This window comes from Anguilla rostrata, chromosome 12, assembly GCF_018555375.3.
Source record: "Anguilla rostrata isolate EN2019 chromosome 12, ASM1855537v3, whole genome shotgun sequence".
Classification (NCBI taxonomy): Eukaryota; Metazoa; Chordata; class Actinopteri; order Anguilliformes; family Anguillidae; genus Anguilla; species Anguilla rostrata.
Window position 1 is genome coordinate 6,092,729 of NC_057944.1, and position 14,400 is coordinate 6,107,128.

Sequence of the window (14,400 nt, forward strand, 5' to 3'; positions counted from 1 at the left end):
GTTCTCTCCTTCTCCATCTTTGCTAATGTGTGGTGAGCGTTCTGACGCAAAATGGCTGCCGTGCATCACCCAGGTGGGTGCTACATTTTGGTGGTGGGTGAGGTGAGTTCCCCTTCATCACTGTAAAGCACTTTCAGCGTTCGGAAAAGTGCTATATAAATGCAATGATTCATTCATTCATTCATCTCCAGGAACAGGGTTGGGCAGCCCTGCCCTAGATTCAGCAAAAAAAAAATGGAAGCTGAAAAATTCTTGCATATTTCAACAAGGCAATGATCCAAAACCTACCTCAGTCTCAAACATGAACTACTTAATGGAATGAAAGATTAAGGTTTTGGAATAGCCTTCGCATTCCCCAGATTTGAATATTATTGTAAAACTGTGGGGAAATCATAAATATGGAGTGCATGCAAGAAGACCTAAGAATATTTTTGAACAGAGGAAAAAAAAAAATTCCTAAAGCAAGAATAGAAAGACATTTGGAAACGTTTGGAAGCTGTGATTTCTGCCAAAGGAGGTGTTACTAAGTACTGACTGACAGGGTGCCGAAACTTCTGCACATGACACATTAACCGTAATATTTTTTTTTTTAATACGTTTAATTCAGCTAATGAAACCAATTGTGAATTAGAATTAGCTTAAATATGTTCTGTTCAGGTTTGTTTTCTGCACAGGTTGTGATAACTTCTTTTCACTTAAAAAAACAACAAAACAAATTCAAACAATAAATGCAACCCTGGTAACTGTAAAACTATTAAAATGAACATACTGTAAACAAATAAATGGATGAATACATTTAAAAATGTCAGATTGTTTTGCTTTTTTTTGGTCTGTAGACTAAATTTCAGCATTTGGTGATATACAGTAAGGACCTACCGCAGAGGTTTCTTGAAGACAGATCTTCACATTAACAAAGCGTTTTTTGCATTCTCCTTGTTGCAAAGCGTGGAAGAGGTTCTGGGTACTGAACTGGATCAAAATGTTTTGTTTGAAGCTTTAGCAGAAAAAAAAAAAAAATGCTTCCAATGGGGCGAACGATGCAGAACTATACAGATGAATATCTTAAATTAATTATTTACTAGGAACTGTAGCATAAAAAAGGACACTTAACTTAAAAAGGACACTTCAGAAGGTGCTAAAAGGTGACTGCAGACAGAGGCAACTCATAAATAATATCACTCCCGTCATTTTGTCAGATGAACTGTATCGTTGGTTAGGGGATTCTTTCAAATATTCAATTAGGTCTGAATTCTTTATGTGATGACAACATTTCATTCCAGACTGGTCCAAATCTCATAATATTGCAAATGCAGCAATATTGCCCATAAGATTTTAAATGACATTTTTCTTTAGTTGATACATTAGTCAGCCAAATGCTTGAATGATTTATGAACCTGTACATGGTATCACTGAAAATGCTCAAATGAATAAATAACAACAGTAATTCCGTAGAACACAAATAGACGAAACAGCTGCCAGAAATCCCTCTGAATAAAGTGAGAACTCTCCAGTCATCACGGCGCTGTTTAGAGGCAAAGTGAAAAGGCCCGATTGACCTAATTTTTCACATTAAGACGTCGTGCCTCAGCTGCAGCGGCGTCCATTTTCTTCCGCGTTTTTTTTTTTTTGGCGAAATTCAGAGAGGCCTGCCGTTCAGACGCGGCCGTACGCGCACTTTGATAAACGAGCGCTACGACGGCTCGCAAAAAGCCGCCACCGACTGAGGCGAATCGAACAGGATACTCCATTAGCCCCCGACTAAAGGCTCCGGCTTCGCTGCCACTGCTTAAACAAGGACATCATTACGGAAAACACCAGGGAAAGTGAGGACCCGGAGATGCCTTCATTTAATACGGTTTACTGGACACACTCGAAGGAGGGAACGCGATCGCCCCTTTAAAAAAAGAGCTAAAATGAACAGCTTATCCGCTGTCATGATATATTAATAAAATCACACACCGAGTGTTAAATTTTGTCACTTTGCCAAAACGCTCTGGGGGGAACATTAATAACCAAGAACGGCACTTTTTATTCTTCCATAATTGCTTCTCTGATTCGCCTCATTTTCCGCTTTGTTGTTTTAATAAAAACCAAAGTGGGGATTCTAAAGGTTTCAGTCAAAAGTGAGCAAAACACCTGATGGCTGACTTCCATCTCTTTAAAATAAATAAATAAATAAATAAATAAATGTGGGCGGCACGGTGGTGCAGTCGGTAGCACTGGGTCAGCAAGAATGCTGTGGGTTTGAATCTTGGCTTGGGGCCTTCCTGTGTGGAGTTTGCATGTTCTCCCCGTGTCCACGTGGGTTTCCTCCGGGTACTCCGGTTTCCTCACACAGTCCAATGACATGCAGGTAGGCTAATTGGAGACTCTAAACTGCCCATAGGTATGAGTGTGTGAGTGAATGGTGTGTGTGCCCTGTGATAGATTGGCGAGCTGTACAGGGTGTATTCCTGCCTCTCGCCCATTGCATGCTGGGATAGGCTCCGGCAGCCCCCACGACCGTGCTCAGGATAAACAAGTTAGATAATGGATGGATAGATGTTTAAGTCCCATTAGAGCTGGCAAGGGCATTCTGAGACAATAGACATTCTGCAAAGCCAATCTGGCAGGGCGTATCTCTCACTGGTGTGAAAGGTCCAGGCAAACGCATGGCCTCATCTCAAAGGAGGTGTGGATGTCACCATTGGCAACAATAACAATCTCATTTCTGATGTACACAAGAAGACACTTCAGATAAATTAAATATTTATCCGCAGTAAACATGATGTTAGAAGAGAGAAAGGTTTCAGTGAAGCCATTTCAATGTGAGAGCAACTTACAGGAAGGTACTACATACTCGACAGCGCTTGTTGACATTTTACAAAAATAACTTGTACTTAGTAAGCAGTCGTTTAATTAATAACATTCCTTCCCCATAAACATAATATGAATAGAAGTGTGACCATATTTTATATATAACAACACAAACAACATCTGGACCTTCACAAAACACCAGCACATTATATGAATTTTCATCATGCCAATATTGTGATGGCAGCAGCCTGACTAACTCCCATGCAGTGAAAAAAAAATGCAAGTGTGTGTCATTATTAAGACATGGAAAAATATTTATTTCCATAAGGTGCTTCGCCCACATGTCTTAATACTAAACAGACATACAGTATATTGCGTGAATCTGAAAAGCCTCATCAGTCTTTAGTCCTTTTGCCATATACATAATTAAGTGTACAGTACATAATGACTGAAATTTCCATTACAAATGCAACCACTAGGCAATACTGTTACCAGTGCACTTGCTAGTAGCAATAATGAACTTTTGCGTCACCCAATAAGTGTCACCTCGTAGGTAATAGAAGCACATAGTTTAATATTCTTTATTATGATTCACCCAGGCAGCCAAAAAGGAAACATCCACCTGGAGAGTCTTTTTTCTATTCATAAGTTTTATGTAAGCACTTATGTAATGCCTGAATACTGTACTAATGCAACTTCTGGCAGAGAAACGTCCACCTGGGAGGATTAAATTGTTATGCTATTCCATCCCAATCTATAGTTTAGGACAGAATGTATCATTATTTACTGCGCACCCTTGCAAAGTGCCTTCCTTGCCTCGCAGGGTGATTTAGTTCTGCTGCATCATTCCTGCGTAATGTCCTAAGTTATGTAACCTAGACAGTGTGCAGGCCAACCTACAGATTTCAATGCTAAAATAATGCATACCATACAAGATAATGCAATGCTAAGATAATGCATACCATACTAGATAATGCAATGCTAAGATAATGAATAGCATACTAGATAATGCAATGCCATGACAATGCATACCATACTAGATAAAAACAAAAATGTGTGAGTGTGTAGTACTGGCAAAATTATGAAAACATTGCATTTATAAACAAAGTGAATTAATGCAGTATTTTTTAACAGATGTAATATCAACATAAAACAAAAATGAAGATACAATTAAACAGTATGTATTAGTTCACACTTATATAATTGAGCAGTCTAATGTATGTATCTTACTGTTGGACAGTTTATAATCAACTTGAACATGTATTTCTTTGTCCAGTATTCCACATAAAATGATAACATTCATGCAAAGAAAAGCATTATTTGCAGCTTGTATACTTCAAATTACTGATGGTTACATAATGTCACTACCGCTCACATTCAAGAAGATAACTGTTTTGAATAAATTTTTACTGACAAAAATGGTTCAGAGTAACAACAGAAGAAAGGGAACAGAACTACATTTCTTCTTAAGCACGCTGTTTCCATATTTTTCATTGATTGATTGTAATGAAACACATTCACATGTTGAAGTGCACATTCTCAGCTTTTGTTTGAGGGCATTTTTATACACTTTGGTTTCATCATGTAGAAATGACATATATTATAAATAGTCCCCCCATTTTAGAGTGTCAACATCTTTGGAGCAAATGGATTCACAGGTTTTTATAATTAGTCAGGTGTATTCAGTTGCTTCTTTAGTGCAGGAATAAGACATCTTTCAGTATCTAGTCTTGATTCTAGGCTTTTGATTGAGTCTGTTATTGGCATTTGTCAACATGAGAACCAAGGAAGCCATTATGAGGCTGAGAAATAAGAAGAAAGAAAAAACAGACATGCCTAACCTTAGGCTAGCCAAAACTAACTGTCTGGAACATCATTAAGAAGAAAGAGAGCACTGGTGAGCTCAGAAATCACAAAGAGCCTAGTAAGGTAAGGAAGATCTCAATGGTGAATACAATAAATTTGGAGGCACTTGGTTGAACTTGAGCAGATAAGATGCTTCAGTGCACCTCAGAATTAATTCTGCTGCTGCTATCGGCAGTTACATAATCAATGAAGACAAGAGAGCCAGTACCTGTGGCATCCATACCATAACACCCTCACCACCATGTGCACCAAAAAAAGGTGGGATGCTTTGGACCTTGTGCAGTTGTGATTTCATTTTGCATTTTTCTGATGCTAATATAATATAGACCTAATTATTGTTCAGTTCATAACTGTTGTGGTTCCCGAAAGGGAGTGGTGGTGCTGTCCACTAGAGGGCAGCACTGGGCCCAAGCACAGATATGGCCACTGCTGAGATACATGGTAATCACTAAGGCTGTGACCAATTACCTGTCATTGGGCTTAATAAAAGGCCTGGTTGTGAGGCCTATTGGAGGATGGGTTTTTGGACCATGTGACTGTTTTCCTGGACATTACAGCATTTGGTGCCTCTTTTCCTTTTGTGATTTTGTGTTTTTCTTTTGCCTTTGGCTACCAGGTTGGCCTCCTATTTTTTCATAGGCTTTCTGTTATTTTTAGTTTGAGGGTGAAATAAATGGCAACAAGTCCCCTTTTTTATTTCTGTCTGTTTGCCATGTGATACAGTGACCACCCTCAGCCCTGCATGACACTATACATATATTAATAATAAAAGTCATCCTGTTCCCTCAGCTGCCTGGACTTGTAGTTTATAAGGACCTGTCTGTCGTTGAGCTGTAATTTAAGGACCCATAAACAGGGCCAAACCTGAGGAATAGGAGTCATGTCCTGTTGTGTATTCCCTGTCCGGAAACAAGCCAAGCAGGGCTTGGATTATTGATCAAGGTGAGCCGATGCATAGAAAAAAGCAATTATTTCCACAGAGGATTACTGAACTCCCTTTGCCACTGGCTGACATCTGCGACCTTTCTACAGTACACTCACGTCATTGGATGAGAACTACAAATCCCAGATCCCTTTGCTTAATTACTTTAAGGCAAATATGCAGATCTCATCCACAGCCTACAGAGCAACAGTTGGCAGCACAGAGTCAAGCACAGTGAATTCCATCTTGGTTTGACAAAATACACCATCGAAACTGCTCTGGGAAGAACGGAGCCTATAATATTTTGTGTGCCAATACACACCTGTACAAGAGCGTGGCGACTTAACCTGGAGTCAAAGGTCGCGTTAATCTCACTGTAATTGGTGTACACTGGCTGGCCAAAACTCTGACAGGGCTCAAGCCTGGCAGCAGCGTTGCTACTAGCCTCTAGCCTGTCATCATTCTGGGGCTTCGCCGCACAAACACCATCATTGTCACAGCCGGCCGACCCGCAAACCAGCGACGCCCAGACGGAGTTCAAAGGCAATTTTGTCCCGACCACTATGATCGCCAAAAAAAGCGAAAATGCGCTCTAACGAAGCGAACCGCCATTTTCACCCGATCGATTTACGGACCCCCATTTTCACAGGGCACTGTAAAGCCCTCTCGCTTCTTTCACTTCAAGGCTGCCTGGTTATTTGAATCTAACCTAAAAGCTATTCTGGCCCTCGAGCGCCTTTAAAAAAATAAATAAAATGATCATATCAATACCAAAGGGAGCCTGGGAAAGGAAAATCTCATTCTCAATTTCCTCTGAAAGCATATTCTGAGATTTAGAGGAGGGCAAAAGCACGGATATTTCAGGGTTCCTGAATGGGTCATACAGTGCTGTAGATAATGACTGATTGGCAGAGTATTCAGAGGTCACTTCAGAACCAAGCACTTATCAACTATTAGGCACTGCAACGCCAGTTGTAAACGAACAGTAATTTAGACTTGAAACCCGAGTAAATCTGACTGTATGCTGTCAATAAAAATAGCTGTCCTACATCAGACCATATTTTAAAGTGAAAGGGAATAACCATTGTCAAAAATAAAATCTTTTCACCAACCATCATGTCAATTACATATTTTTTTCTATAAACCAGAAAAAAATAACCACACACGCATTCATTTCTCCCCTGTCATATCTCTCACAACGTTCCTGTAATCTTTCTTTATATGCCAAAGCCATCGGATCGAAATAGTATTCAGACAGCTTACATTTTTTATAGTGCAGTTGTCACATTGCCAAATGATTTATGACCAGAAGCACTGTTGAACCGTTGTAGAAAAAAGGTCTTCCTGGACTGTTTACAACTGCTCTCCCTGATCACGATGCTAAATAACAGAGGTTTATAGCTGCAGTTGGTAAAGAACATCATATGTTGGAGTTAAAAAAAACCACAACTGCAATGCACAATACAAATTCTACAATTACTATATTTTGGTGTGAATTTTTAGGACAATAATAATCATGGATCAGCTCGAGAGCCAATACAAATGAAACAGTCACGGCGTACAGATGGACAAGTAGCCCACGTGTTATGCAAAAGACGGCTCCTAATTTAAATTCAAAAACGCAAACCACACTCACCAGAATTCCCTGCCTTCTCTGCTCACTGCGTTCCGTTCAACGGCAACCTCGGTGTCGCCTGCAGGAAGAAAAAGTGAGAGAGAAATGGAATCACGCAGGACTGCATTCCTGAAGGGTGCGAGACATCGACCAATTATGGTTCCATTCTGAGCAAAAAAAAATAAAAAATAATAAAATCAATGCAATCACAATGTTTTCACTTTGCAATGCTATTTTGGTAAACTAATATTCTAAAATATAGTTCACCCTGATATGTGACTTAAAAACTGTCACTATAATAACTAATCAGGACAACTCAAAGCAATTAGAATTCCTTAATGGACTATGTAACAAATGTGGATATGAAAGTAAACAAGACATGCAGGTTGTTCATGTTATTATAGTCAAATCCTGCCCAGGATTATTTCTGAGGAGAATCCAGCAGCGAGTAATTTCTGAAATACCGGGGAGCTTTTTGTCACCTGCAGAGTTTTATTAGAGACCTCAATCAATCAAAGCTCTGCTACAATCCAACCGTAAAGCGCAGACATTACAGAAGAACGCGTACCTTGTGCGCACGACAAGAAAGACGCATTGCTAACCGAATAAATCAAAATGGCCACTTAGCCGTACCCAGACAACATGAAAGCAGATGTGTTATCGCAAAAGAACAGGCTATATAACCAAATTGAGGCACCATATTAAAATCATGAAGCAGGTAGCGTCGGAACTAATTGTTGAGGTTTTAATGCGATGCCGTGTTGAATCTCTCCACGATGTGTCATTTGAAAGATTAATTCCAATTTATGGCAATGAATGTAATGCCGAATTGAATCTCTCCACAATGTGTAATTTGAAAGATTAATTTCAATTTATGGCAATGGGAATGCAATAAAATCCAAATACCCGGAATTGGTTTAATTAGCTTTGCTGGATCCAATTTAAACAACTATAGAGCGTAGGCAAGTAAAGTACCATCTAGATGAATCCTTTAATGTTCCAATAAGGGGAAATGGGGGGAAAGAGATGCTTGAAACCTCAGGGGTCCTTCTGAGATGAAGCTCATCCCTACATCTCGGTTGCATGGAAGATATCAAAACACTGAGGCTGGGGTCTTTGACTACTTCTGGAGATCAAGCAAAGCGCAGAGGAAAAGGTATTGGACCCATATTGTTCATTGCATTACTATCCCCACCTGATTCTGCAGGACAGCAGTGTAGTATAATGGGTAAGGCGCTGGTCTGGTAACCCAAAAGTCATAGGTTCAAATCCCAGGTAGGACACTGCGGTTATACCCTTCAGCAAGGCACTTCAGTATATAATCTAGCTGTGTAAATGGATGCTATGTAAAAAGCTATGAAAGTCACAAGATAAGAGTGCCTGCTAAATGCCTGTAATGTAATAGAATAATATAATAATTCCTGCTAAACACAAGCTATATTTTTATTAAGACAATTATAAAGGAACAGCTCACTTTCTGGGATTTAAAAAAATATTATTTCAGTTGTAGCCAAGTTTTAGTGTACAATCTAACTATGTCCCTTGAATCGAATTCAATTTAATTCGATTCAGTTTAGTCCAGTTCAATTCAATATTGTTTGTATAGTGCTTTTTTACAGCAACACTGTGACAAAGATGGTGTATAGAGGAAACAGAAATAGGTAAATTTAGCCAAAATAAGGCCTGAACACACAAAAGGTCAGCATTTGAGGGGAAAAAAAACCTCAAACGGTAAAGACTGATATTTATATAATTATGTATGCCCTTTAAAAAAAAACTGTATGCTGCGGGTTTAAGTGATTCTCTTTTTTTTGGGGGGGGGGGGGGGTGGACTGCTTAAGTCTTCAATTTAGGTTTACATGTACAGCATCTGGAAACATAACATACAAACTGTTTTTGGAATTGCTTGAAGTGTGTTTTCACAAACCCCTGAATGCCCTGATACCTGCCAATATAAAGCTAGCAAGTTCTCTACCTCTACATGGCTAAATGATCCAATTAATGTTAATTTAGCAGAGTGCTGACAATGCTGGTAGAGTTAATGCTTTTATTTTTGCAAATAAACATCCTGGCATTGAGGGAAGGCCAACATCCAACTAGCCTGGCTAATGACATACTCATGATGATACTCATTTTTCTTTGATGCAGCGCAGATCAAACAAGAAAGAAAGCTAAACTCAGCAGAAGACAAACTAAAAATAAATCAGGCCAGCTGCTTCAGTTATGCCTAGTAAGAACATGCATGGAATAGCTACGGTTCTCAAATGATGTGCAGTTCACGGTGTTCGGTTCATGGCTCTCAAATGATGTATTCGAAAATAAATGTATTTCAAAATAAAAGTTAACAAATGCAATATAAAAATAAAATGTAATGCTATCTTCCGCTTGCCAATACAATCAGTGGTTCTATGATGTAAGAGCTAGGCTAGCTCATTCTTGCTCAGTCATATTCACACTTCACACCATTAAAAAATAAAAAAGCCAAATGGTCATTGATAGTACGTACACAAGGCAGCTTGTCAGAGCACGCTGATTTATTTTTGGCCACTCCTAATATAGAAAGAGAACATGGTGTGAACATTAATCCCGTAAATACTGCGTATCTTCTAATTACAAAAACTCATTAATTCTGCATTTTGCCTTCATTTGTGACAACAATCAAATCCACAATCAAAGTGCTTTATTCCCTCGTCACACAGTTCGGTCGATTCAGAAATCACCAACATTAAAGAAACCGTACGCAAAGAATTAATACTGAGAGCACGTATTTACAAGTGAAAGTTAAGGAAGCATGTGGACTGAATCCAGGCTTGATCACAGTGTAGTGTGTTTACGCTAATACAACCCACCAAGCTGAGCTGAACTCACTTATCCACAGTGGAGCATCCTTTGGACCCAGCAGACTTTCATTGTTTTCAGGCTTTTCCTCAATCCTGACAAAATGCTCGGTTTTTTAATAAAGCACCTCCGAGATTCATCTTCATAATCAATGATACAGCACTCCCAGCTTAGGCGCAGTAATATTCTACTCCCTGTATTTTTTAATACAGCATTTTACAAATGCACATAGCCAGTAATTCCGCGTTGGAGAATGTGTTGGGGTCAGCTGCATAAGTCCTGTTGCCTCTTAACTAGTCATACATCACTGCGACAAATCTCCATGTGCCTCGCTGGTATTTCCTCATTTATGAAACCACCCCTCCCCCATTTTTTCAGCGTTCTTCAGCTCTCCTCTACCGCTATAATCTTAGACGGTCATGCACAGCCAGTCGTCCCTGACGACCATGCAATTTGTGTTGTGCTGCAGCGAACGACCGTAATTTCTTTCGGCCGAGACTCCGGGCTGACGTGCCTCTATGTATCTAGTTTCCATTTTTAGAAACCGGATATATAGATTAAACCTGTTTCTGGCGTGCAGTTCCCCAGCAGTACTGCGCATATGAAGATGTTCTCCTCTGGCTAAACACGGCAATCCTTTCTAGAGCCACTCATGCTGTTTATGTTTTCACGAGATACAGCATATTCCACTGAAAAAAACCAGCTCAATTGCATAGTGCAGGCCCATTTCACAGATCTCCCTAGATGAATATAGGGTCAGTAAAATACATCAATATTGAGATATACAGAAAAGCAGTAGATATTATACTTACATGCTTACATTTTGTGTGTGCAATCGGTTATTTATTTATTTATTTGTTTATTTATTTTTGCAGCAAGACAGTACAGAACATAAGTAAAATGAACAGCTGAACCAGCCGCTCCCATCGCATCAAATCATGTTGCAAACGAGCACAAAGAGGTCTGCGGGCCTCTCAGGCGATTGCATGCGCGGGGTGACACAGGCACGCCTCTCGAACAGAAGGCAGCTGCCTCGTCGCCTGCATCCTAAAAAATGTGAGCTCCCGTTGAAGGCAGCGTCCTAACGGAGAAGGAACCTCAACAGGAAACGGATTTGGGATGCGCTTTGAAGGCAGGATAAAGTCACGGAAAAGTTGCGCGATAACGATGCGGATTACAAGCAAGTTACCTGGCAAGTCCACGGAGGCTCAAACACTTAAAAACATCAAATACGTTATTCCAGTGTATTAGATAATTTAAATGTATTATAAAAAAATATAGGCCTATAGCTACAACAAATTATGAAGTTCATTTTATATTCACACTTGAAAACAAGCTCTACAGCTGTTTTCAGCCACCATTATTCTAACGGAAGCAGCCTGAGGTAAACGCAAAGGCTTGTGGGATAGCCTACCCAGAAACGGATACATCCCTCGAGTCGTCCGAGTGATGGCACCTCAGCGAGCATCGTTTCTCGCTAACTTTCGAACGAGACGCGCCGCGGTGCCTTCCTGCCTTAGAACACTGTCTACGATGGCATTTTTGCCATTTTAGACGCAGCCATAGTGTTCAGCCTGATGACTGAGCAAAGACAAGCCCCCCCAAATCCAACTCCCCCCTCCCCCGTTAGCCTTATCCAACAGCACTGTAATTACAAAAGGCCAAGTGCTGAAGTTCCTCAGTCAGATTTAATTGCCACGGAAGCCATTGCGATTACCATCTCGACTGCAGACTCTCGACTGCCCTGTGTCACTGCCTGCTAAAAAAGAGAGGGGGGACAGAGGCATATCAAGCTGAACCCTCCCATACTTTATCAATATGCCGCATATAATGAATAGCCTGGCCTTACAAAAAAAAAAAGAAAAAAGTGCTGTTATTACTCTTAGTCCTGCAGACACAAGGGAGGGTGGCGAGATGAACTCATTAGCTACACAATGCAAGAGCTGGGGTCTCGGTCTAATTTCCATTTTGAATGCCTGTCGTGTGACGCACAGCTGTAATGCTCTTCTCAAGAGGCCAATTAATGTGTTTTTTCAATAAAAAAAACAGTTCACGGCCATCTTTCATGCGACTGAGGTATAATTACCGTGTGCAGCATTTATATGTCATTCTGCATTTCAGAAAACTGCTTTGTGATGAACACGAGGGCCACTACGTTGTAAAATCTACTTCACTTTTGACGCACTGTTGAGACTCAAATACATTGCATTGGTGTCGAAGGGACTGAATTTTTAATTTTCAAAAATATGCATGTTCAATCCTTAAGAAGAATTGCGTATTTATTTTAACTACCAAATAATTTGTAAAATTGTCTTTGCTCAGATGTGTCTGCAAACTGAACAGAACTTTTTGTATTAGTCCATCAGTCTGACAAAAATATTTGTGCTCCTCAACTGAAGGTATACCCTAAATATGGACATAAAAGCAAAGACAATATTGGAAACAATGTATTGTATTGAACATGTCCCTGGTTTCAGGGAGATGATAAAAAAGATCCAAAAAAAAAAAAAATCATGATAATCAAGTCCTGTCTTGGTGGATGTATCCCTTCCTATGCTTGTGTATCTCTGAGTTTCCAGTGATTTAGAGCGTAATCCCATTCATGGTGACTCATGGAGAATTTGGAGGTTTTTTTCATCTCCATTTCACCTGAGGATCCACTTTAAAATAAACATCTTCAGACTTGGAGTGGAGATGGCACAGCATCTTGGCAGATGGCCCAGCAGTTATGCCACTCTAAAATTATTCAGTTTTACTAAATAAGAAAGACGCCACCTCTGTTTCACATACAGCGTCTCAGTCAGTGACTTGTGTCTCAAGATCTGCTAATTAATTCATCAATCAATTATTTAAGTACTTAATTATTAAGTAATACAACGCAATGTTGAATAGCAATACACAGTCACGGTGCACATGTCTTTGTTTAAACAGATGCTGCAATTCCAGATGTTGTTAATTGAACTCTAAGTATTAATAATTAAAATACAGTCACAGATTAACAAACTTTTTCATGCGTACAAGAATGTAAAAAATACACAAAATAATCTTTAAACCATAAATATTATCCACCTGGTACCAGTGAATGCAGGTATTAGACACAAGTTTCTTTCTATTTTTTCCCATTTATCTGTTAGTTTCAGAAGCGACTAGACAGCAAATAAAAGCAGATGCACTTGATTAGATAATAATTGGAAATGGCAGTCAGCGCTGAGGCCACAACGTGCCCCAGAGGCTGATTCGGATTCGTGCGGGCCATATGGTTTTCCCAGCAGGTCCTGTCTGGGCAGACACTGCTGGCACGGCCACCCCCGAGTCCCGGGGGAAGATAATGTCACTCCTCCAGAGATTAGAGGCCTCGTTTCCCCCCACAGCGAGCGCGAAGAGCCACCCCCGGGTCCCAGAAACCCTCGGCAGCACAACCGCACGGACGGCAGCCTTGGCAGCTACAGCACGTTAGCCTCAGCAGGCAACGGACTAGCACGAACGGCGAGACTGCGTTCTTAGCCAGCTGGACACGTTAGCTCGTGTTCGCTCGGTAAAAAGAAGAAGAAGAAACCATTATCAGCGGACCACATATTCGGTTGATAAGTAAAGCGGTATGTTAAAACTCATAGATTATCTGAGAGAAAAGGCGAGACAAAGAAACCGAAATGCTTTAAATGTCACGGCTCAAAACAAACCTCGCCTTTCACTGTGTTACATTCTTTAACAGAAATAACAGCCGCAAAAAACGACAGAGAAACAAAATAATAATTTTCCCTTCAGAATGTGTTCACACAATCACAGTCTAAAAAGTGTCCAAACTGCTAAAGTGAACTCTTTAAAATAAAATGCATTTTTGGACAGCTTTTTGGGTGAGAATTATTTTTCAATGTGATTTGTATGAAAATAAAGACCACTTTATTTTATATAAGAAATTGTATTTTTTAAATAAATGTAACTGGAGTGTACATTCCAATAACCTTTTAGAAATAAAAAAAAATCAGCCAAATCTTTATTAAAGATTTATTGGTTTAAAAATGACCTATAATATTGGATTCAGTACAGGCTCCTTCAGGTTATACATTTCATTCAGTATCAATAGAATTTCGTATTACTGCTATTATTGTTATTATTATTAATAAATACACTTGGCTAAGAAGTTGTCACATTATGATCAGCTGGGCAAGAACATGGCTGTCACATAGCGAAATGTTCAGCGTAAAATCCGCCTGGTTGGAGTGTTTAGAGTTTATTCAGTGCTGTCAGAGTTTGTTCATCATTAGGTTTTTTTCTTTGTACTTACGATCTTATTCAGTGGTAATAAGCAAGTCAGTGTTTGTCTTGTCTATCCGCACAAGCGTGCTCTTTGGTACGATGATAG

The 14,400-nt window shown here is 39.8% G+C and overlaps 1 protein-coding gene across 1 annotated transcript in view; it reads right to left on the reverse strand.

Moving 5' to 3' along the window:
* Positions 1 to 14,400, reverse strand: part of lrfn1 (leucine rich repeat and fibronectin type III domain containing 1) — a 194,578-nt gene that overhangs the window by 114,503 nt on the left and 65,675 nt on the right. The window contains exon 2 of the mRNA XM_064302444.1: positions 7,221 to 7,278. The gene's annotated coding sequence lies outside the window, so the exon portion shown is untranslated. The remainder of the gene's footprint in view (positions 1 to 7,220; positions 7,279 to 14,400) is intronic.